This window comes from Schistocerca americana, chromosome 7 (assembly GCF_021461395.2).
Source record: "Schistocerca americana isolate TAMUIC-IGC-003095 chromosome 7, iqSchAmer2.1, whole genome shotgun sequence".
Taxonomy (NCBI): domain Eukaryota; kingdom Metazoa; phylum Arthropoda; class Insecta; order Orthoptera; family Acrididae; genus Schistocerca; species Schistocerca americana.
In genome coordinates this window covers 161,712,596-161,736,528 of record NC_060125.1, presented here as the reverse complement: position 1 = coordinate 161,736,528, position 23,933 = coordinate 161,712,596, and the positions used below count along the sequence as shown (strand labels likewise).

Sequence of the window (23,933 nt, the reverse complement as noted above, 5' to 3'; positions counted from 1 at the left end):
GCCAGTGTAGGAGATCGCTCCCCACACCATGATGCCGGGTGTTGGCCCTGTGTGCCTCGGTCGTATGCAGTCCTGATTGTGGCGCTCACCTGCACGGCGCCAAACACGCATACGACCATCATTGGCACCAAGGCGGAAGCGACTCTCATCGCTGAAGACGACACGTCTCCATTCGTCCCTCCATTCACGCCTGTCGCGACACCACTGGAAGCGGGCTGCACGATGTTGGGGCGTGAGCGGAAGACGGCCTAACGGTGTGCGGGACCGTAGCCCAGCTTCATGGAGACGGTTGCGAATGGTCCTCGCCGATACCCCAGGAGCAACAGTGTCCCTAATTTGCTGGGAAGTGGCGGTGCGGTCCCCTACGGCACTGCGTAGGATCCTACGGTCTTGGCGTGCATCCGTGCGTCGCTGCGGTCCGGTCCCAGGTCGACGGGCACGTGCACCTTCCGCCGACCACTGGCGACAACATCGATGTACTGTGGAGACCTCACGCCCCACGTGTTGAGCAATTCGGCGGTACGTCCACCCGGCCTCCCGCATGCCCACTATACGCCCTCGCTCAAAGTCCGTCAACTGCACATACGGTTCACGTCCACGCTGTCGCGGCATACTACCAGTGTTAAAGACTGCGATGGAGCTCCGTATGCCACGGCAAACTGGCTGACACTGACGGCGGCGGTGCACAAATGCTGCGCAGCTAGCGCCATTCGACGGCCAACACCGCGGTTCCTGGTGTGTCCGCTGTGCCGTGCGTGTGATCATTGCTTGTACAGCCCTCTCGCAGTGTCCGGAGCAAGTATGGTGGGTCTGACACACCGGTGTCAATGTGTTCTTTTTTCCATTTCCAGGAGTGTATTATTGTAGTTATCCTCATAGGGATTGTGAAGCAGTCGCTGCCAGCCTACTTGCAGTAGGTGAACGCTGACAACGATGGCGCCAGCAGGGCCCTGTACAGGGCCACGACAGCGGGAGCGCGGCCGGGGAAGAAGGTGTCGTAGAGCACCGTTCTGAACACGTCCTGGGCGCGCTGTAGGGCGTCGCCTGCTACCCACTTATCCACCGAAGGCTTCATGTCCAGAATGACGGGCGCCGCCACCACGCTAGCGAAGGCGCTGGCAGCGGCTTCTTGGAGGTCAGCCAGTAGCGTGAGTCACGGGTGGCTAACGAGCGGCTGACCGACACCTGCGTGCACGCCTGGCCTTTTGCAGAGCCGGAGCCGGTCGGCCCACGTAAGAAACCCGAGGCCGGCTTCCGTGGGAACCGCCGTGTTGACCGTGGGCAGGTCCATAATATCCAGTTTTCCTACTTTCCTTCTACTTTGAGTCTCATTACTGTGTGTACAAGCTGTTCCATTGGTAGACCGTACGCTAGTACGTGGTGTCAGCGTATAACTTACTAGGAGTCAATTACAACGTACCGCCTCTGTGCGAGACTTTAAGACAGTATTTGATACGTTATTAAAAAATTAGCTAACAACTGCCCAAAATGAGCACAGTATTGGAGTCTACACTGGCTTCTGTTGTTTTTTATCCGATAACGGCCATTAAATGTTGTGTTTGCTGACAACTGCGCATTACTAAGAGCCTCGAAATAGCACTGCACAGTTCTAACAACGGATGGAGTTATCCGCCCCATCCCAACACATTATGAGGTAACAATGTCCTTGATGGAAACACTCAGTTACAAAATGAGTGCTGAACATTAAAATATATTATCGGTACTAGTACAGAAATTTCGGCTGATGAAGTCTCACACTGAACTAACTGCCATACACTCAAATATATTAATTTTCTGTAATCATGTGCTTAAATCAAAATTATCACAAGCATCATTGGATTCTATTCCGTTGCCTACGCTCATGCTGCAAATTTTGACGCGCATGTATGTAAATTTCACACAGCATTCTTCCAGGAACCAAGAAATGCCACAAGAACGGTACAATTAAAAGCATTTCAGATGCATCGGAAGTTTTGGTAGGAATCCTTTATAAAAGACAGGAAAGAGTAATGGGAGAGTATTTGGGTTTAGACAGAATATAGGCACAAGCCATGCAATTGGGCTCTTGTGAATTCTGGGAGAGAGGTATTTTCAAAAGGGAAATAAATGTGTTTTATAGACCTGGAAGAGGCATCTTATAGTGTTGCTTGGGATATCCTCACTGTTATAATGGGGGAAAAGGGAATGGAATGGGAAACCGCAAAACTTATAAATTCATTATATTCAACGAAAACGAATCAGTGAAAATTAGAACAGAAAGTACCAACTGGCTGAACCAGGTAACGGAGTAAATCATGGGTGCTTTCTGTTTCCAACTCTTTTCAATGTGTTTCACCACAACCCAAGACAAGGGAGTAAAATCTGGAGAAAGAAGTATATGGTGGTTTAAACTGGTTGACGACATGGTTCTTTTAGCAACCGATTGAAAAAGAATTACAGGATATGATGGATACCATTGAAGCTAAAAGAAAGATCAAATGAAAATAAATACAAATAAAATAAAAGAACTGTCACTAGGAGGAAATTAAAGGTTAAAGATGATACCAAATGGGAAGTATTAGTACATATGCAGACCCCTAAATACTTAGGAAGCAGGAAAAAAACCGACTGAAAGAGCGGCATAGAAGTTAAAACAAGGATAGCAATGACAAAAGAGGCATTTTGCAAGAAAAAGAAATATTATGCAGCTATCTGAACAAAGATTTTAGGAAAATACTAATAAAATGTTTTTTATTAAGTGTCCTCCTGTATGAATCTGAAACTAGGACGCTGAGGACGAAAGATACAGCAAGACTGGACGTTTTTGAAATGCGGATATGGCAGAGGATGGAAAGGTTACGTTGGATGGCCAGATGAAAAATAGGGTGCTACTGAGAAGAGTGGGAGAGTAATCACAATTACTGAATCTAATAAAAAGAAGAAAAAGAAACAGGATTGAACGGGGGTTAAGATGGAAGAAGAGTCTTATAAAAAGAATCGTAGAGGAATGCCTAGAAGGAAAGAGGAAACAAGGGAGGAAGAGATTTCATATTCTGGATGATGATGCGGTGGACGGCAGAACACACGGCAATATAACGAAAAAAACCATATGTCGTAGGAAGTATAGAAACAATGGACGTCCTGATACAACAGAAAACTGATGATGATGATGATGATGATGATGATGATGACAAAAAACAGGATCATTTAATATTTAATGCATCGCGTCTGACGTTGATTGATACCTTTCAGGAGGAAAGGGGCTTGTAACAGAAATATCTAGCATTGTCAGTAAAACGAAAACCAAGCCAAATTTTTATGAGCTGTAACAGTTTGTTTGTATTTCATAATGCTTATATATTTTTGACATGGTATTTGTGTTTTCGGAAATACCAGTTTTGCAGTTTGCAGATGATTTGAAAATGGGTCCCGGCCCGAAACTGGCCATCGAGTAAATAAGGAAAGTGAAATTTGCGACTTTGAGTGGTTTTTCATTGTACTTATTAACAGAAGTTGCTGATCTACAATTAATCCAGCACACTTTGAAGTTCGTATCTAGCTTTGCATTGCGTATCGGTAGACTCCGCTCTTCACTTTTATTTCCCAGCGCTATTAAAACTGCCAGAATGTTAACTTCTGTCTCTGACTTTATTCATATGTACACAGTTTATTCAGGACAACGTTATACACAGTTGCAATAAATCAGCAGTGAAAGTATAAAATAACTGAAAATTATTTGTTCCCTCTGCAGCGAAAGAACACAACATCGTTTGAAACATAGTGTGTTAAGAGATCAAAGGAATGATATTATCACAATGGAAGGATATATTTATGTGCTGAAGGATAAATTTCCAATGGCATTCGACTGTAAGTGGGGACTGGGGTTGGGGAGGGGGGGGTTGTGTATTCTGAGAACCAGATGTGGAGCAGACGGGCGTTATAAAGTAGCTATTAATACTACTCAGCAAATTCCATGCAAGAGGCGAGCAGTCTCTTATCTCTCGATTTATTTCTGCTCTCATACAAGACTCGCAAGCAAATGCTCTTGGAGCTGAGAAACAGGGGAATAATTTTCGATGTACACAAGTCAGTTACCAATGCAGCATCTGGGTGAGAGTTAATTTCTTAACTGACGACAAGTATTAATTTTGTTTCTTTAATGGTCAAACATTCTATAGGCATGGATGTGAGCGTAATAAAAACTGAGACTGTCAATAAATACATGGGTGTAGCAATCATTACCGCGTCTGAATGAATAACGCCGCTCTAGTACGACCTTATTTACCTTACAAAAATGGCGCATCTTGATTTAATAGCAGTACAGTAGAGAGACTCGTATTTATGTGCCATCAAAAACTACATAAATATAAACCTTTATTAGCTACTAGCTGCCAAACAATCATTATGAGGAAATACAAAATTATTATAGGAGACTATATGCCATCACTTTGGCTGTGACATCAGCAAAAGAAGAATGACAGTTTTTAAGACATATCATATTGCTTCACTGCCGACAAGGCTAAAATATATTTATGGAGCTTGTTTTCAAAAGATAGCAAACCAAACACATACAAAAATCACTTAGAGTATGCAGTTCCTACCTAACTGCTTGCTAGATCCAACAAGAAAATATTTTCTTACAAAAAGTACCAAATCCAGCATTTTACACCAAAACATACAAAATCCCTTTGAAATTTCGTAGCAACAAGTACCAAATCCTCTTGCACTATGTGGCTGAGTGTTGTGACCTGAGATGGCAGTGTAACAGTGAACTTTGAACATACACAGAATCACATTCTAGCAAAGACACAAATTAGCGGTGCGTATTGACCACTCCAATTATGCTATCGTGTTCGGAATATTTATTCATGACAAGAGGAAAACTGTATCACCAGATATGGCACAGTTTTACAGGTAGCTCAAATAGCCAGGAGGTAGGTGTCCATGGGAAATTACTAAATATCTTTGAAATTTTTTCAAGCCATCTTAACATCATAATGTCACTGTTTTTTGATAAGTGTGGGTTTCGAAAAAATAATTATTGTATTTTATTTGAATCAGAATATAGATTTCAGATTGAGTGGCCCTCCCCTGCACCCATGGTCACTTATAAATAGGTCTTTTGGTACTTTAGAGACTCGGAAAACTTGAAACTGTAATGCTCCGAAAGAAATATGACAGTGTATTTGAGGCAGTAGGATAATTTCACTTCCTGAATACTGATTTTTACTGGGTCATCTCGCAAGAGCTCGGTCAAATACCAGTTCCAAAGTAAAAAGCCTTCAAAATTAGTGAAGCTAAATGTCTCACTATTCAGAACAATCAGTACTAGTTGGGTTGCGTGCTGCATATGAAATGACACCAGTGAACAAGCACAAAAATATCAAACGAACAGAAGCGGAATGAGTTATGATTGTATCTTGCCTCAAGCAAAAGTTTTAAGTAATAGTAGTCTTGCACAACAGGCAAAGAGGAACAACTTTGTAACTGTACTTTCTGCAATGAGCTATGAATTGGACCAAATCTCATTCTAAAAATTGTGGTAGAGGGAATGATGTACGAGTAGTTAATAAGGATAGATACTTTCATCATGGACGTTGCTTATGATGACTGACGTTTGGAACCGAATTTCGGTGAAAAATTAGTTCCGCAATGTGTAATCATTTTTAAAATATAACTTCTTAACAACTCTGACAAAATAATTACGTATGAACTGATCTAACTCTTGTCGAGTAGAGGATTACTGTATGATAAGTTATGCTCTAAGGAAGACAAAGATAATTTATGTTTTAAGCATTTGATTGCTAAACATGTACTCTAAAGTCATTTGCAGTAAGTGTCACAAAATACACCGGTACTGAGTGTTATTAATATGAAGTATAATTTGTACACAACTTTAAAATATTTTTATGACAAAAAGTACTAAATCCAACATTAAATTCCCAATAAATGTACAATGATGATGAGGAATATCTTACATTTTCCTAAAAGACATACCAGTGATGCAGAGACAAACTGTATATCTACAATGGTTTGCACACGAGAAGTATTGTGGCTACAGGGAGTCTTTCTGCTCAAAACTGTGATCATTTGGGTTTGGTACCTTTTGGAAACGAGCTGCACATTTAGAGAATCAAGTATTCTTACTACAATGGACATTTTTAAGCTCCCTGCTTTTATGTGGAGCATAATCCGTTTCTCGATTGGAACTGTTCGAAAATAAATATTTACCTTTTTAGCAGTACTCGATGCTACAGAAAAGTGATCAACTTAACATATTTACATACTGTGGGACATCACCTGCTCGACATATAGCGCACATGGGAAGAAAAGCTTCCGACTCACGAGTCCTGACATGCAGATGTTGAGTATATTGACAACTGAATAATTCAGTATGTAGCAATGTGCTGTTAGGATTTACTGGAGGTCGTCTGCGAAGGTTCTTTGGCTTTGTCTTGCCTATAAGCGGGAACTGCGTGAATAATCCTTTGATGTGTGCGGTGGGAGTGTAGGCACCGACGTCGACGCCATCGCAGGTCATCCGCAGGTACGTCTGTTGAGTATCATTGTCTCCATCATAACTCTTAAGAGCTCAAGAAGGAATAAAAACACACTTGCCTAAATTAAGGGCGAGAGAGCCGCTTCCATTGAGAGGAACACCTATGAGGACTGCATCGGTGGACTGAACACCAGTCCCCGAAATCTGACCCTGAATAGTTGCCTGAATACGAATGGTGTTTGAAGTCAGATCCACACTATAAATACAAATTACAACTACTGCTAGCAGGAGTTTCTTTGACAAAAGAACAGTAATATGAAAGCATTTTTGTCCACTTCGAAATTGCTCCAATGTCCCGAAAATCTCGAGATGCGTGTTTATTAAATTACCGTTCAGATATAAGTGATTTTGGATTGAAACTGCCAGAATTAGATAATTATCACAAACTCCTTACAATATATTCCTCATGGATCTGCTGGGTGCACAATCATAGAAACGTCTGCTTCTTGTTACGTTGAATGCTTCGTAGCTGATTTCCATTTAATCTACTTGATTGCTGATCAGCTAGATGTTGCTAGTTATTGTGTATTGCTCACTGATGCGTTTCTCTTGGAGTACTTGATATGGCTCTAACAAGGGCTGCTGGATGTCAGAAGCCTATAAACTAACCTTAATGTTTGCAATATTGTTAGGACACTCATTTCTCTCATTGCAACCTACATAGAATATTGCATCAACTATGAATGGAAGTGTACAATTTTAGTTGATGTACAGAATCTATACCTACAGGAAAAATTCACTGCACTATAAATAAGTTCAAGTACTAGCAAAACGTTTGAAGGCTACGAGTACGACTGCTATGGGATTTTTGGATCAGAAATGCTCGTGAACCACAACTTACGTACACCAGTACTTGTCATCAAGTGCAGTCATTGGTCTTTCCAAGGTCATCACATGACCAAGAAGGACATGCATGACATCACTGATGACACTGAAATCAGGGTACATCAATCATCAGTAATTTGAAACTAAAAATTTTCTCCCCTTCATATCTCCAGCCAAATTTAAGCAGTATTAAAAATATAAAATTCCCGAAATAGTCCAGTTGTGTTAGCGGAAAATTAAAAAATTTCTCCTCCTATTTCTTTCTTTCAACACAGTATTAAAGTCCAAGATTTGTGCATTACACCTCCTCCTCCCACTGCTGTTTCCTACCAATCAGAGCATAGTATTAGAAAAAGTTCAGGAAACGAGAAATCCTCGCCTCTCCCCTCTCGCTCATCATAACTTCAAACGATCATAGCACAGTGGTAAAATTGGACATCCAATGAAAAATTCCCAAATAATGGAAAATAATCAACTTGTACTTTACAACCTATGCCCCTCCACTCCCTCTGTATCTGATGTGATTGTAGTATTTAAATTGTATCAAATTACATTATTCCGAAATACACTCAATTTAATGTTTCAGTGTAAAAATAATGCCAAACTACACTATTTGCTACACTTGCATCCACTCACAACTGCTTATCTTCACCCAGTCACAGTGTAGTATTAAAGATGCAAGGTGATGGAAATAAAGTAGTTGTTCTGAGTAGACTTTGTCGTTTAAGAGCAAAAATGTATGCCAGCAACGTTGGTCACAAACTAAAAAAAATCTGAAGGAAGTATGAAAGGTATTATTAAAACTGAAATATGTTTAGAAGATTAAAGAGAATTTTTTGGTTTAACAACAGAGACCAACAGAAAAGTATGAATTTAATATCAATCATGAAATCTGAAACTTTCTGAGATGAAGTAAATAAGAAGACATTGAGCCCACTTGATAATAAAAGGTATGTTTTTCAAAATATATTCGGTAAATTTCCATATGGACTTTATCTGATCAAATAGTTTCATCATGAAAAATTATTTTTCAGTGTGTAGTTTAAATTTTCATAATAAAAATTTTTACTATATAAATGGAGGCTCTACTGAAGAAGCTCAACAATGCTAGCAATTCTATTTTTTTAAGAAGATTACTAAAATATAAGTAACAGATTTCTATTACATTATTAGGTGAGAATATTTGAATACAAGTCTTGAAAGAAAATTGTATACAGCTCAATAATAAATTTAAGATTATTTCACCATTAATATAATTGAAGTTAACTATTGATTGGTATTGATTGGTATTTTCAATTTTTCAGAGATGAATATTAAGCTAAGGTATAAAGAAATGGAAAAAATAGAATAATTATGAACTTCATGATCTCAATTTCTTGTTTGAAAAATTTATTTTTCCTTTTAAATGGACAACTGCAGCTAAAGGAGTGTGGGTAATCTCTGAATAAAGATAAGTTTCGAAAAGATATATATATATATATATATATATATATATATATATATATAAAATATAAAAACAACAGTGCATGACACTCTGATGTCTGTTAAAAATCTAAGAATTATGTAAAGTGTATAACATACAAAAATTCCGCTTATTTTCTTACACTCGATTTTTGTCAGAAAAAGGGATCATAAGGAAGAAATATCATCGACATTTCTTTCCTCTTAATTCTATACATATTTTAGAATAAAATGTATACATTTTATAATTTTTATTTGAAAAGGGAAGTGGACTATAATTGAAAATTTGGGATTGTAAGATGAATTCAAATATGTTTTTATCTCGTAAAAAAACAATCTCACTTTTAATGTATTGTTATTGTATGTCGATATTTTTGGCAGCAGGTCCTTGGTACCACGACTGTTTGCAATTGTGACAAAACACCTACAGCCATCCTTATTATTTTATTTGATTTTGTTGCAACCAGTTACACCACTTGAATGCACCATCTTCAGGCTGTAGTTTATGTGGAATGGGTTGATGTGATCCCTATATGTATATTGCATCAGTTGCCAACGATAATGTGTTATCACTCTAACCATCCAGATTGCGATATGTATAGAGATCATATCAACACATTCTGCATCAACTGCAGCCTGAAGATGTCGCATTGTAGCGCTGAAACTGGTTGCAATAAAATAAAATCATAGTGACGGCTGTAGGTGTTTTATTTTGTTACAATTTAAAATACTGAGTCTGAACCTACGATTTCCTCTTACTGCTGTTATCACTGAAAGTACAGAAATGAGGCACACAAGTGCACCTGACCTTGCGCCAAACCAAATGGCAATGGCAGTCAGACATAGGCATATCCATTTCAAGACAGTGCCTCAACGACATTCAATTGAAGATTTAAAAGAGTGGACGCAGATTTCTTTTGGATTCTGGTTTGGATTTTTTCATTTTCCCTTGGACTCACTTGTACAGCTGGCCTCCACTTTGTCTGCCTTTCTGCTATGATCAACTTATCGAGTGCTATGTACAATAAGGGTACACGTCGAACTTTATCTGGGGCATCAGTGTGCTTTACATTGAAATTTTATATTTGTTGATGTCACACATGCAGTAATCAGACCCGACTGCCTGGTGTAACACTACCTTTCCCTCAACGCAAAACACATCGAGATTTCGCAACAAACAGGAGAGGGGACCGAGAAAACAGCTACGAGAAAGAGCACCAGACACTACAGATTTGTCCTGACACTCCCAAGATGACGTCCATGACTCTATAGGATGTCCAAGTCAGGTACGGACGTCGCTCGAGACAGCGGCGACCAGAGGGGACCGTGGGAAACGGTCCTGGCGGGCGCGAACAACGGACGAAACACTCGACGCGATGCGGACCAGTTACGAAGCGCCCAGCAAGAAACAGAAATGGAGGCCAAAGAAACAGCTAGGATACAGAACACCAGACACTACAGATAACGACCGCGACCCTAGAGAGCGGCCGAGCCGGGAGCGGAAGGCTGTGGGAACACCAGCGAACAGATAGGACCATGGGTGCCAGTTAGCTCGCTCTGCTCCTGCCGAGGCTCTATTCCACTGCTCTCCTACATGAGCAGACAGGCATCCCCCTGCTCCGTGACCGATTCAGGCAGTCGGCGTGAGTCTTCTACGAGTAGGCCGAACGGTCCGACAACAGGATCATCCAGAACTTGGGCCACCCTGTCCACCACAGGCCAACCACTCGTTGGCCTGTTGCGGGAGTAACACCTCATAACAAAGTCAGAACCCCCCCCCCCCCCCCACACACACACGCACACATACACACAGTTTCACCTCAAGCCAATTAAATCTGAGAGGCTACCACCCCCTTCCAACAGGGCACGTAGGAATAGCGAAAATGGCTGAATCCACCCACCCACTCATGAGTCACGGCGGACTCGTAAGGAAAAGTGCATTGCAGTTCCGCGTCTGGTGAGCTCTGACTGCGGAGGTAAAACCCGATGTGGTGCGGACCGACTAGAAAGCGCCCAGCAGTTTACAGGCATGAAAGTGGACTTGATCCACCCAAGGACCATTCTCGTGTATTACCTGAAGAAGACAGCGTGTTTCGCCAACGAAATATCGTGCCAAAACGACGCGAACATCCGGCAGAAGTCCCGGTTTTTTTTTTTGTTTTTTTTTTTTTCAAAATGTCAACAGATCGCTGGGAAAGCCTGAAGATTTACATTAGTAGACTCTATGGGGAGGAGATGGACCGCAACATCAAGAAGCAAAGAGCGAATGCAGAGTTATCTCAGTTCCCAGCTCAGATGCCGAGAGGGGTGGTAGTTCCAGTATTCGCCAGAATCAAGCTCCGTGTCAATTCCAGAACGGCGAACAAGATCAGACACTGAGCTAGCGTCATGCATGTAAGGGAGAGGGGGCGTTAAATGCGCCCTCAACTAGATGTAACGTCCAGGAAGTTGCTGTATCTCTATCTTTCCATAGCAGCTTCCCTGGCCAATCAAGACTGGGATAAGAATGGTGCTGCCCACTGGTCTCTAGCTGAATGAGTAAGGAATAAATTAACGGCAAGCCAACTAGCCAAGTTTTAGCGCCTCAACAATAAGGAACAACAGAAGGGGGCATGCATACAGTGGTCAACATGAGTGACAAGCAGCTTGATGCGACTGCCTTAAAAGTACTCAGCAAGGGCCTCAAGTTCGGGGTGACACCCAGTAACGTGCCTGTCGCAACTCTCATCAGTGCAGTTGAGCAAGTGACCAACAGGCTACCATCCAGTGTGGCTGAAGAGATCCAAAGAGAGACATGCACGGCCCTCGCCTAGATTAAGCCACCGAAATCAAACATCTCAAACGTTAATGTGTTGGCACTCGAACAACTCTGGGAGGATGACAGCATTGTAGTGATGCCAGCAGATAAGGGGAACTCCACAGTCACACCTATGACAGAAAAGTGCAACAACTTCAAGACGATCCTGCATAAAAACCAAGAGGAAGTGACCCCAAGTACAAAGTGGACAAAAAGACCAGATCTCTGCTGAAGGCGCCGGGCCTGCCTAAACAAGTCATTAGAAAGCTATGTTCCAAAGCGCCAGTACCACTTAGACTGTATGGGCTCCCCTGAGTTCGCAAGAATGGGGTTCCTCTTCGACACATTGTTGGCAATATCGCCGCTGCCACCTATCCTACCGAAAAATACCTAAAGAAGATGCTGGTACCACATGTTGGCAAATGTGTGCATCACATTCTGAATTCAGAGGACTTCCTAAAACGGCTGAGGCAACTATACATTGTGGACTCTGACATAATGGTCAGTTTGATGTGGTGTCTCTCGTCACACGAGTATCACTGAATGACTCACTTGATCTTATTGGACAGAGGCTCGACTCGACTTATTGAGGCATGTACTAACCGCGACATACTTCTTATATGGGAGTCAATTTTATGAGCAAACGGAAGGAATGGCAATGGGCAGCCCTCTATCACCAATGGTTGCCAACCTATTCAAGGAAAGATTTGAAAAGGAGTCACTTACGTTGGCCACATATCAATGCAAGTGCTTCTTTAAATATATGGATGATATATTTATCATTTGGCGCCATGGCAGGGAGAAGCTAGATGATTTTCTGGAACATCTAAATTCATGGCACCCAAATATAACATTCACAATGGAACTGGAAAAGGATGGACAACTACCATTTCTGGATGTATTAGTTAAGAGGGAGGCTGTTGGCACATTTGGGCACAGTGTGTACCGCCAACCGACACAACTGATTTCGACTCGCAAGCCAACAGCTGCCGCCACCCTGCACAGAAGAATAGAGTGCTCAAAACTCTAGTCCACAGAGCATGTACTCTGTCAGACCCCAACAGTTTGGCATGGAGATAGAACACTTGCATTCAGGGTTCAGCAAGAATTGATTCTCATCTAGAGACATCCAGAGGGCACTTCGTCAACCACTGGATCCAATAAAAGAACCAGAAGAGGTGAAGAAGGTGGCGTACTTACCATATGCTGAACCGATATCTGCTAAGATCAGCAGAATTCTCATGAAACATGACATAAAGATGGTGTTTTGCCCACACACTGAGATTGGGACAATGTTGGGGAATGCAAAGGATGACCTGGGTTAATGGAAACCAGGCATTTACAATATACGGTGTGAATGTTGGATGTCATACATCGGCCAGACCACCAGGACTCTGGACATCAGGTGTAAAGAAACCAGAGGCACACCAGACTCAGACAGGCAACCAAATCAGCCATAGCAGAACACTGCCAAGAGCTCTATCACTCGATGAACTACAATGACACCAAAATTGTCACACAGACCCCTAGATATATAGACATTGTCATAAAAGAGACCATCAAGATCAAGATCACGGAGAATCTCAACAACCATGACACTGGATACCAGCTCAGCACAGCAGGGGATCCGGCTCTTGAACTTGTGAAAACTCAAAGCAAAACACATCGAGATCTCACAAGTAACAGGAGTGGGGACCAAGAAACCTGCCACAAGACAGAGCATCAGACACTACAGATTTGTCCTGACACTGTCAAGATGACGGCCACGGCCATAGAGGACGTCCAGGTTTGGTGCAGATATTGGTCAGGACACCAGCGACCAGAGGGGACAATGGGAGCCGGTCCTGGTGGGCACGGTCCGCGAACGAAACACTCGAGTAGGTTCGGACCAGTTATGAAGCGCCCAGCAAGAGACAGAAATGGAGACCAAGGAAACAGCCAGGATACAGGGCACCAGACACTACATATGACGACCGCGGCTCCAAAGAGCGGCCTAGCCGGGCGCGGTCGGCAGTGGGAACACCAGCGACCAGAGGAGAGCATGGGAGCTGCGTCTGGCGGTCGCCGACCCATTTACAGGAATGGGTGGTGGTCATACAAAGTCTTGTGATGTGTCGACAGAAGTGCCGACACAGTGTGATTTGAGGGGACCGCAATGCACGCTATAAGCACACGAAGGATGGCGTGAGGTCTGAAACAGGATATGTAACGAATGCTATAAAGAAAAGTACGTAGCTTTTGGAATACTTAACTTTAATCCATCCTTGTTGTATACATCGTTCTTGATGAGACATGCTTTATACGATAAGTATCAATTGCTATGTAAGGCTAATGGCGCCTTGCTAGGTCGTAGCCATGGACTTAGCTGAAGGCTATTCTAACTATCTGCTCGGCAAAGGAGCGAGGCTTCGTCAGTGTAGTCGCTAGCAAAGTCGTCCGTACAACAGGGGCGAGTGCTAGCCCGTATCTCGAGACCTGCCTTGTGGTGGCGCTCGGTCTGCGATCACTGACAGTGGCGACACGCGGGTCCGACATGTACTAATGGACCGCGGCCGATTTAAAGGCTACCACCTAGCAAGTGTGGTGTCTCGCGGTGACACATCTTGCATTTGACGTCAGGAGTACTGTGATTGCTCATTATGTCTGCAAGGCGTAAAACATCGAATTTTCGTCGGATTTGATTTATATTACGATAAGCAAGTATTTTAATGAGTTAAACAGACAATTTAGATATGACATATTTAATTTGTGCTCCCTAAGAGGGAGACGTCTCGCAATACATGATAAGCAGTATATTTAGAGTTTACATGGTACTTGAGGAATACACTTGATGAATTGCGTCTTGTTATTTTCAGCTCCTCTATTATGAAATACTATAAGGCCATTTCGACAATTATTGGGAATGTTCCCACAGTTAGCGCTGCTATAATGATATTATTTCGTCTCCGTTTTCCGTTAATTCTGTTGTAAATATCTTCATCTCTGTAATTTGGCACTGTCATGCTGTCACACTGTAATGTTGGGGGTATTATAACTCGTAATATTTATTTTACAGTCATTTGTTTTAAATTTGCTTATTGGAAGTTCGAAAACGAAAGGTGTGATTGGGAACTTCATATTCATCGTATGTTTCGGGTGCAGCAGCATCAATGGTTGAGAGATTTTCCAATATCATTTCCGGTTGTGACCTACTAAGTGATAGAACACGTCGACATATCTGTACGTTATACAGAATAATATCAGTGTTATACCTCTTGCAGGAGATATCGATTCTGACACTGTCTTTGGATATGTCACATCTCTCACTGCTACTGCTTCGGTCGTCTATCTCGCTTGTTTATCTACAGTGCAGCCTAAATTATATTTAGTAACAAAGTACCTTATTTCTTCCTTCCATAATATGTGGACTATGTTGTGCACGTGTCTGAACGGTAAACTTCATTACAGCTTTTATTTTCGAGATTCAGTACACTCAATACATATTTCATAACTGCTGGAACACAAACTTTACATTTTGCAACGCACTTTAGAATACTGTGATTACTTAAATCCCCAAAATAATATAAGAAATACCGCCTGTAAGCGTTTTAGGGAGGCTTATCACCAAAGTTCTGACTGCTGGCTGGTGTTATTCTACACAGGCTCCTATAGGCCTGTCTCATTTGTAATAATAGCACTTATTTTCAGTCAGTGGCTTAGTTTAAAATTCTTGTCATGAAATCGATGCATTAGCTTTCTCCCTCCTAAAGTGGTGCTTCAGAACAATTTAGATGTCGATGTATTGTTTTGAGACCCTCGTCAAGATTAGACCTCATTTTTTATATTCATTTCGTCTACTTGGCTGCTTAGCTAACACTAATTTTGCTGCTTTTATAAGCCTGCTCAAGGTTGTTTTGTGGCATTGCAATTTATGCAATACATCCCCCCCCCCCCCCCCCCCCCATGAACCATGGACCTTGCCGTTGGTGGGGAGGCTTGCGTGCCTCAGCGATACAGATAGCCGTACCGTAGGTACAACCACAACGGAGGGGTATCTGTTGAGAGGTCAGACAAACGTGTGGTTCCTGAAGAGGGGCAGCAGCCTTTTCAGTAGTTGCAAGGGCAACAGTCTGGATGATTGACTGATCTGGCCTTGTAACAATAACCAAAACGGCCTTGCTGTGCTGGTACTGCGAACGGCTGAAAGCAAGGGGAAACTACGGCCGTAATTTTTCCCGAGGGCATGCAGCTTTACTGATTAAATGATGATGGCGTCCTCTTGGGTAAAATATTCCGGAGGTAAAATAGTCCCCCATTCGGATCTCCGGGCGGGGACTACTCAAGAGGATGTCGTTATCAGGAGAAAGAAAACTGGCATTCTACGGATCGGAGCGTGAAATGTCAGATCCCTTAATCGGGCTGGTAGGTTAGAAAATTTAAAAAGGGAAATGGAGAGGTTAAAGTTAGATATAGTGGGAATTAGTGAAGTTTGGTGGCAGGAGGAACAAGACTTCTGGTCAGGTGACTACAGGGTTATAAACACAAAGTCAAATAGGGGTAATGCAGGAGTAAGTTTAATAATGAATAGGAAAATAGGAATACGGGTAAGCTACTACAAACAGCATAGTTAACGCATTATTGTGGCCAAGATAGATACGAAGCCCACACCTACTACAGTAGTACAAGTTTATATGCCAACTAGCTCTCCAGATAACGAAGAAATTGAAGAAATGCATGATGAAATAAAAGAAATTATTCAGATAGTGAAGGGACACGAAAATTTAATAGTCATGGGTGACTGGAATTCGAGTGTAGGAAAAGGGAGAGAAGGAAACGTAGTAGGTGAATATGGATTGGGGCTAAGAAATTAAAGAGGAAGCCGACTGGTAGAATTTTGCACAGAGCACAGCTTAATCATAGCTAACACTTGGTTTAAGAATCATGATAGAAGGTTGTATACATGGAAGAACCCTGGAGATTCTAAAAGGTATCAGATAGATTATATAATGGTAAGACAGAGATTTAGGAACCAGGTTTTAAATTGTAAGACATTTCCAGGGGCAGATGTGGCCTCTGACCACAATCTATTGGTTATGACCTGTAGATTAATACTGAAGAAACTGCAAAAAGGTGGGAATTTAAGGAGATGGGACCTGGATAAACTGAAAGAACCAGAGGTTGTACAGAGATTCAGGGAGAGCATAAGGGAACAATTGACAGGAATGGGGGAAAGAAATACAGTAGAAGAAGAATGGGTAGCTTTGAGGGATGAAGTAGTGAAGGCAGCAGAGGATCAAGTAGGTAAAAAGACGAGGGCTAGTAGAAATCCTTGGGTAACAGAAGAAATATTTAATTTAATTGATGAAAGGACAAAATATAAAAATGCAGTAAGTGAAGCAGGCAAAAAGGAATACAAACGTCTCAAAAATGACATCGACAGGAAGTGCAAAATGGCTAAGCAGGTTTGGCTAGAGGACAAATGTAGGGATGTAGAGGCTTATCTCACTAGGGGTAAGATAGATACTGCCTACAGGAAAATTAAAGAGGCCTTTGGAGATAAGAGAACCACTTGTATGAACATCAAGAGCTCAGATGGAAACCCAGTTCTAAGCAAAGAAGGGAAAGCAGAAAGGTGGAAGGAGTATACAGAGGGTCTATACAAGGGCGATGTACTTGAGGACAATATTATGGAAATGGAAGAGGATGTAGGTGAAGATGAAATGGGAGATACGATACTGCGTGAAGAGTTTGACAGAGCACTGAAAGACCTGAGTCGAAACAAGGCCACCCGAGTAGAGAACATTCCATTGGAACTACTGACGGCCTTGGGAGAGCCAGTCCTGACAAAACTCTACCATCTGGTGAGCAAGATGTATGAAACAGGCGAAATACCATCAGACTTCAAGAAGAATACAATAATTCCAATCCCAAAGAAAGCAGGTGTTGACAGATGTGAAAATTACCGAACAATCAGTTTAATAAGCCACAGCTGCAAAATACTAACACGAATTTTTTACAGACGAATGAAAAAACTAGTAGAAGCCGACCTCGGGGAAGATCAGTTTGGATTCCGTAGAAATGTTGGAACACGTGGGGCAATACTGACCTTACGACTTATCTTGGAAGAAAGATTAAGGAAAGGTGAACCTACGTTTCTAGCATTTGTAGACTTAAAGAAAGCTTTTGACAATGTTGACTGGAATACTCTCTTTCAAATTCTAAAGGTGGCAGGGGTAAAATATAGGGAGCGAAAGGCTATTTACAATTTGTACAGAAACCAGATGGCAGTTATAAGAGTCGAGGGACATGAAAGGGAAGCAGTGGTTGGGAAGGGAGTAAGACAGGGTTGTAGCCTCCCCCGATGTTATTCAATCTGTATATTGAGCAAGCAGTAAAGGAAACAAAAGAAAAATTCGGAGTAGGTATTAAAATCCATGGAGAAGAAATGACATTGTAATTCTGTCAGAGACAGCAAAGGACTTGGAAGAGCAGATGAACGGAATGGATGGTGTCTTGAAGGGAGGATATAAGATGAACATCAACAAAAGCAAAACGAGGATAATGGAATGTAATCGAATTAGGTCAGGTGATGCTGAGGGAATCAGGTTACGAAATGAGACACTTAAAGCAGTAAAGGAGTTTTGCTATTTGGGGAGCAAAATAACTGATGACGGTCGAAGTAGAGAGGATATAAAATGTAGACTGGCAATGGCAAGGAAAGCGTTTCTGAAGAAGAGAAATTTGTTAACATCGAGTATAGATTTAAGTGTCAGGAAGTCATTTCTGAAAGTATGGAAGTGAAACATGGACGGTAAATAGTTTGGACAAGAAGAGAATAGAAGCTTTCGAAATGTGGTGCTACAGAAGAATGCTGAAGATTAGATGGGTAGATCACATAACTAATGAGGATTTATTGAATAGGATTGGGGAGAAAAGAAGTTTGTGGCACAACTTGACCAGAAGAAGGGATCGGTTGGTAGGACATGTTCTGAGGCATCAAGGGATCACCAATTTAGTATTGGAGGGCAGCGTGGAGGGTAAAAATCGTAGGGGGAGACCAAGAGATGAATACACTAAGCAGATTCAGAAGGATGTAGGTTGCAGTAGGTACTGGGAGATGAAGAAGCTTGCACAGGATAGAGTAGCATGGAGAGCTGCATCAAACCAGTCTCAGGACTGAAGACCACAACAACAACAACTTTCTCTAATTTTATTGACGTAGTTTAGAATTCTTGGCGTTAATTCGCAGAGTATATGTATACAGACATAGAACTTTTTCGCGCTGCTGGCGAATTTTGTTTATATTTGGGAATTTTTCAAAATCTTAGATCTGGAAAAATATTAATTTAATCTCTGTTTCGTTTTTCCATTGTGCAGCAGTGAACTGATAGTAGTACGAAATCGTGGTCAAGTAATCGAATTTCCCCCAAGTTGTATTTTTCAGAATTCAGGTACAAATATTTCCTAAAGTTTATAAAGCATTGGTCTAATTTTTTCTTTAACTTGCAATAGTCCATACTTATGTAGTAGACCTAAGCTTAATTGCTGAATCAACTGAATTATAGAAAAAATAGCATTTCATTAGGGAAAGATTATAAAAATTAAAATGTAAGATGTAATTTTGTTTATCCTTGTAATATGCGTAATACGTGGAATTAAATAGGTCTAGTACCTCAGCCATCATGTCATGCATATCTGGTAAAAGTTTGGTCTCCTTCAACTGTATAACATTGGACTAAATGGTACCTCAATTTGAGGAAGCATTTTGGAAAAAAATTGCATAATTTTCTTTGTAATTTCTTTAATAAGAACCTTCAACATCACAGCGCATCAGCAATCGTTGGTTAATATATCAAAAAACTAAAAACCCGCCTCGATTGCGAAAAAAGGTTCAAATGGCTCTGAGCACTAGGGGACTTAACATCTATGGTCATCAGTCCCCTAGAACTTAGAACTACTTAAACCTAACTAACCTAAGGACAACACATAACACCCAGTCATCACGAGGCAGAGAAAATCCATGACCCAGCCGGGAATCGAACCCGGGAATCCGGGCGTGGGAAGCGAGAACGCTACCGCACGACCACGAGCTGCGAAAAAAGCACGTAGTGTTAAGTGTTAACCCAGGTTCCGGCGTAGATAACTACACCTTCTTCAGAACAACAATAAAACCCACAAGTGCCTCAGAAGACCTTTGTCAATTATTAAAAGAGCACCATAGCTATACATTTACAAACGAAAAAGAACAGGAAAACGCAAACAGTACATATGTACAAAGCCAAAACCACTACTTAACTGAATGGTGTACGCTCCACCTCACACCGGCCTATGTTCGATGGGCCATGACACGCCATAAGTATGTAGTTAAACATGACAATATACATCTGCCGATCTGGTTTTCTGACATGTCATGTAAGTTCTGACTAACTGCTGAATATATTTCTTAATATTTTTGAAATAGCAGTAACGTTTTAAATTTTGAGTGCATTTATTTATATATAACAGTGTCCCCAGACACCGTGGGTACATCAGATTAGGGCTCCATGATAAGCTTCAGGTACATATACGCACCATACTTCAACGTGACAGCCATAACGGTGAAACAGAATATTGTGATACAAGATATAGTGTTTATCTGTGGGAACTGCAGGTTCAAACTCAATGTTTCTTTAATTGCTGCTCATTTAGAGTTGATGTTCTGTAACTGTTTCATTGTATGGCATACCTCTAACTATGGTTTTCTATATGTGGGTTCGTTTATCAGCAAAAAATTTGAATTCAATACCCTCTTTGGCTAACTCTGTGCACGGCTCTAAACGTTGTGGGAGACGTGACAGTACGTCAGGAATAATATTATCTTCGCTTTTTATGTGTATCATGTTTATATAATACTCGTGGAGGAATATCGATCAGTGTGTTAATCGCTAGTGCAGTAAATTACAGCTCAAAAGTAAACTTAACGCCTACTGATCACAGAAAATCTTAACAAGTTTACCATGTACATAATGGATAAATTTCCTTAGGGAGCACTACCAATGCCTTTAGATCTGTAGCAGATTCCGGCAACTTCCTGCTTGAAACCTGGTCATCTGGATACCAATGTTACAATTATCTTCTTCTAACTGGAAGGAACAAGATCCATCGCCTGAAAAGGAAGCATTGTTAGCTAAGCAAAAATCATTATTCATATCAGGATGATGTAAAATTGTTGCATTCATCAGAACCCAGTCGACTGTTATCGTCTCAGCACCATGGTACATTTTTCCTTAGCAGCCAGAGTAAAGGCGCTTTGCTAAGCAATTGATTCGAAATGAATCGGTGGGAAAATGAGGCTAATCCTAAGAAAGGTCTGTTTTTTCATTGTGCAGGGACATGCCACGTTTTTCACTCTTTCTGTATTTTTGGAATCGGACTTCACACTATCACGTGAAACGATATGTCCTAGAAATTAAAGTATTTTCTTCCAAATTTTGATTTGTTGAAATATGCTGTAATTCCTGTTTTCTGGAACTGTAGCACTCTTTCTAGAGACTCCGCATGTTCCTTCCCCAAGTAGAATTAGTTATCAGCAAGTCATCTACATAGATAGCTACTTTATGCAGGGTGTCAGCATTCACACTGAGGTCAAGTGGACATGAAAATGATAATTTCTGCCATTAAAAATAAAAGAAGTACATTGGCGCGGTTCTCTCGACATTAAGACCTGCCAATATAAGAGTCTCAAGTTGACTGAGGACAAATACCGGATACCATTAAACTTCTTGATTTCTTTACCTAACTTTTCTCTTCATGTACTAATGGGTATAACAATGTTTCTGTTTCCCTCGCCTCTAGCACTAAGTGTACACTTCCTCCTGCTTCTGTAATTGGCAGTAGTAGACTACTATACAGCGAGAGGGATACCTCAATTACAATCATTCTCTGATCAAATATGCTCTCGATTTCATTATTTATGGTCCCTTTCGTGGTCTAAGGAATGGAGTTGGTGGATCACCAACATGTTTCGTGTGGCTTCACTTGCATGTGATTTAGATATTGTTTTCTTATACAAGGTTTCTCAGTGAATACTGCTAAGTACTTGTATACGAAGCTACGGAGTTCGTTCTTTGAGCCTCGGTTATTCCGACTCAAGAACAATTGCTAGAGAGTTTATAGTTCTTAATGTCAATGCTGTTCACTTGGAGTGGGCCGACTTCATCTGGTCTAAACATTCGGCTACCTGTGTGTGGTAACTCAATCCCTGTGAAGCTAAATTTCGTTCTCTGGCAACATTTGAAATTTTTAGTTTCTGTTTTAATCAAATCAAATCTAATAGCAATTATAAATATTATTTCTTCCATTACTTATTCGTAGAAGATTTCCATATTTGTGGTTGAATATCAGATACACTGTTTTTGTTCTGCAGGTTTGTGTACTTGTTATTCAAACGTAAACCTAACACCAGTTCTTTTTTATTTGCCTTCATAAAATATTTCCCTACACAGAGGTCGTCTGTTATGCCCCTCTGTTGCAAACGATCCGCATATTGCAACTAGTTGACACTTTATCTACTACTTGCGCCTGACAGCTGACAGTCTTGGATTTAGCACCAATAGCACCTACTACAGGACAGTTTTGAACTGGCAGAGTGGAAGGTCTTTCCCCCCTGGCACATTTGTTTATAAAAATTTAGGGAAACAACGTTCGTCGAAGCTCTTATGTCAATAATTACAATATTAGTTACTTTACCTTCTGTTCCAGAAAAGACATCTTCGACTGGTACTGCTGTTTTCGAGAGAAAGATTTGAACCTGCTAGTAACAAATCATGTGTATCACTTCCGTCACTATATTAATATGTTGTAAAGTATTAACCCCTACACTTTCCTCGGGTACAGTCTGAGGGCATGATGTGGTCTACAATAATCTATCAGATATGTTGTAGTTGGTGGTTTGCTTTCAATTACTTCAATTAATCTAAACAGTTGGTTCGGTGATCTTCAGTTTTGAGGATTACCATTACTAGGACTTTCACCATGCTTAGGATTTTGTCGATTCATAGTATGAATCACAGTAATAATACTCAACACACACAAAGCGCTCAAATTATCATAAAAATTACTACAATCAAAAAGTCAAGAATGATTAGGTGTTTCCAAAAGAAGCATAGTTCTGTGAAGGAGGTTTATGCGCAATTACCGGTTTCACATCAGTACAGACACGTCTTTCGGTTTCTCTGTCGAAAATACAAATCACTGTGTAAAATTTTTGAAATGGTAGAAATCCAGAACCATAGTGCTGATATTCAATAGGAAACAATGATGAGCACTTACAGTGGATATATTTCCATAATGTAAATGGACAGTTATTTAGTCCCAGGTTCCAGGTAATTATCCACGATAAAAGTCAATTCACAATGGTGGGTTGTCCTAATAAAATTGGGTACACATGAAAGATCCTATTAAAAATGCACGAAGCTTGACGACTGAATGAGCCAGGTCTACAGAAAAGCGGGGGAAAGCTAATACTGAATGTAACTTTACCATGAACAGGAACAAAATTCCTAAAAAAATACTAGCGTCTAGTGAAAGTACTATAAATACATGGAAATATTATCCTAAAAATAATACCCTTGTACGAAACAAAAACGTCGAGAATGGAAGAAATCTCAAAAAAGTCAAGAATGGAAGAAATTTACAAAAAAGCTTACCGAACAACACCCCGTAGGATTTAAGGTCCGGTAGGAAACAACTGTATAAAACTAACGAAGTAAGACTGAAAATCCAGTGTAATGTGCGTACTTCCGTTGTATTGACAACCGTCTGGTTCATTGCAAGTAGCCTGTGGAGGCTAGCAATGGACTGGAAGGCGGAAGGACACATGGTCTAAGAGGAAAGCATAGTAAACACACGAGCATCTGGAAGGAGGAAATAATAACTAGGAAAACAACCGAAGGCTGGGAACCGCATTAAATAACTTCAAGAACCGGCCAAATACGGTAAATATAAAGGCTCCGGTGTTTATGAGATCGCCTGCTATGACTGCCCCCAGATATATATATTTCAGAGAGGAAGCAATTTTAATATACGGTTTAAAGAATACTTACACCTCTCTGTCCTGAAATAAGCTACCTCAGCTCGTCCAAGAGAAACAGGTCACTATTTCTAACAGTGAAAAAAATTGTGTATTATATTTAAGGAAACAAAGGAAATTTTTTAAATGTTTTGGAAGAAATAGACGTCACGAGGACGTTAAAGCGAGCCCAATGTTCAACCCAGGATAATCTGACTGAATTTAGACAGTACAGTATCGTACAGAAATTTGGCGATCTGAATTGTCGCCGGTTATGTAATGCG

The 23,933-nt window shown here is 41.0% G+C and overlaps 1 pseudogene; it reads right to left on the bottom strand.

The window, feature by feature from the left end:
• Nucleotides 1-904: 904 nt before the first annotated feature.
• Nucleotides 905-23,933, bottom strand: part of LOC124622815 — an 80,575-nt pseudogene continuing 57,546 nt past the window's right edge.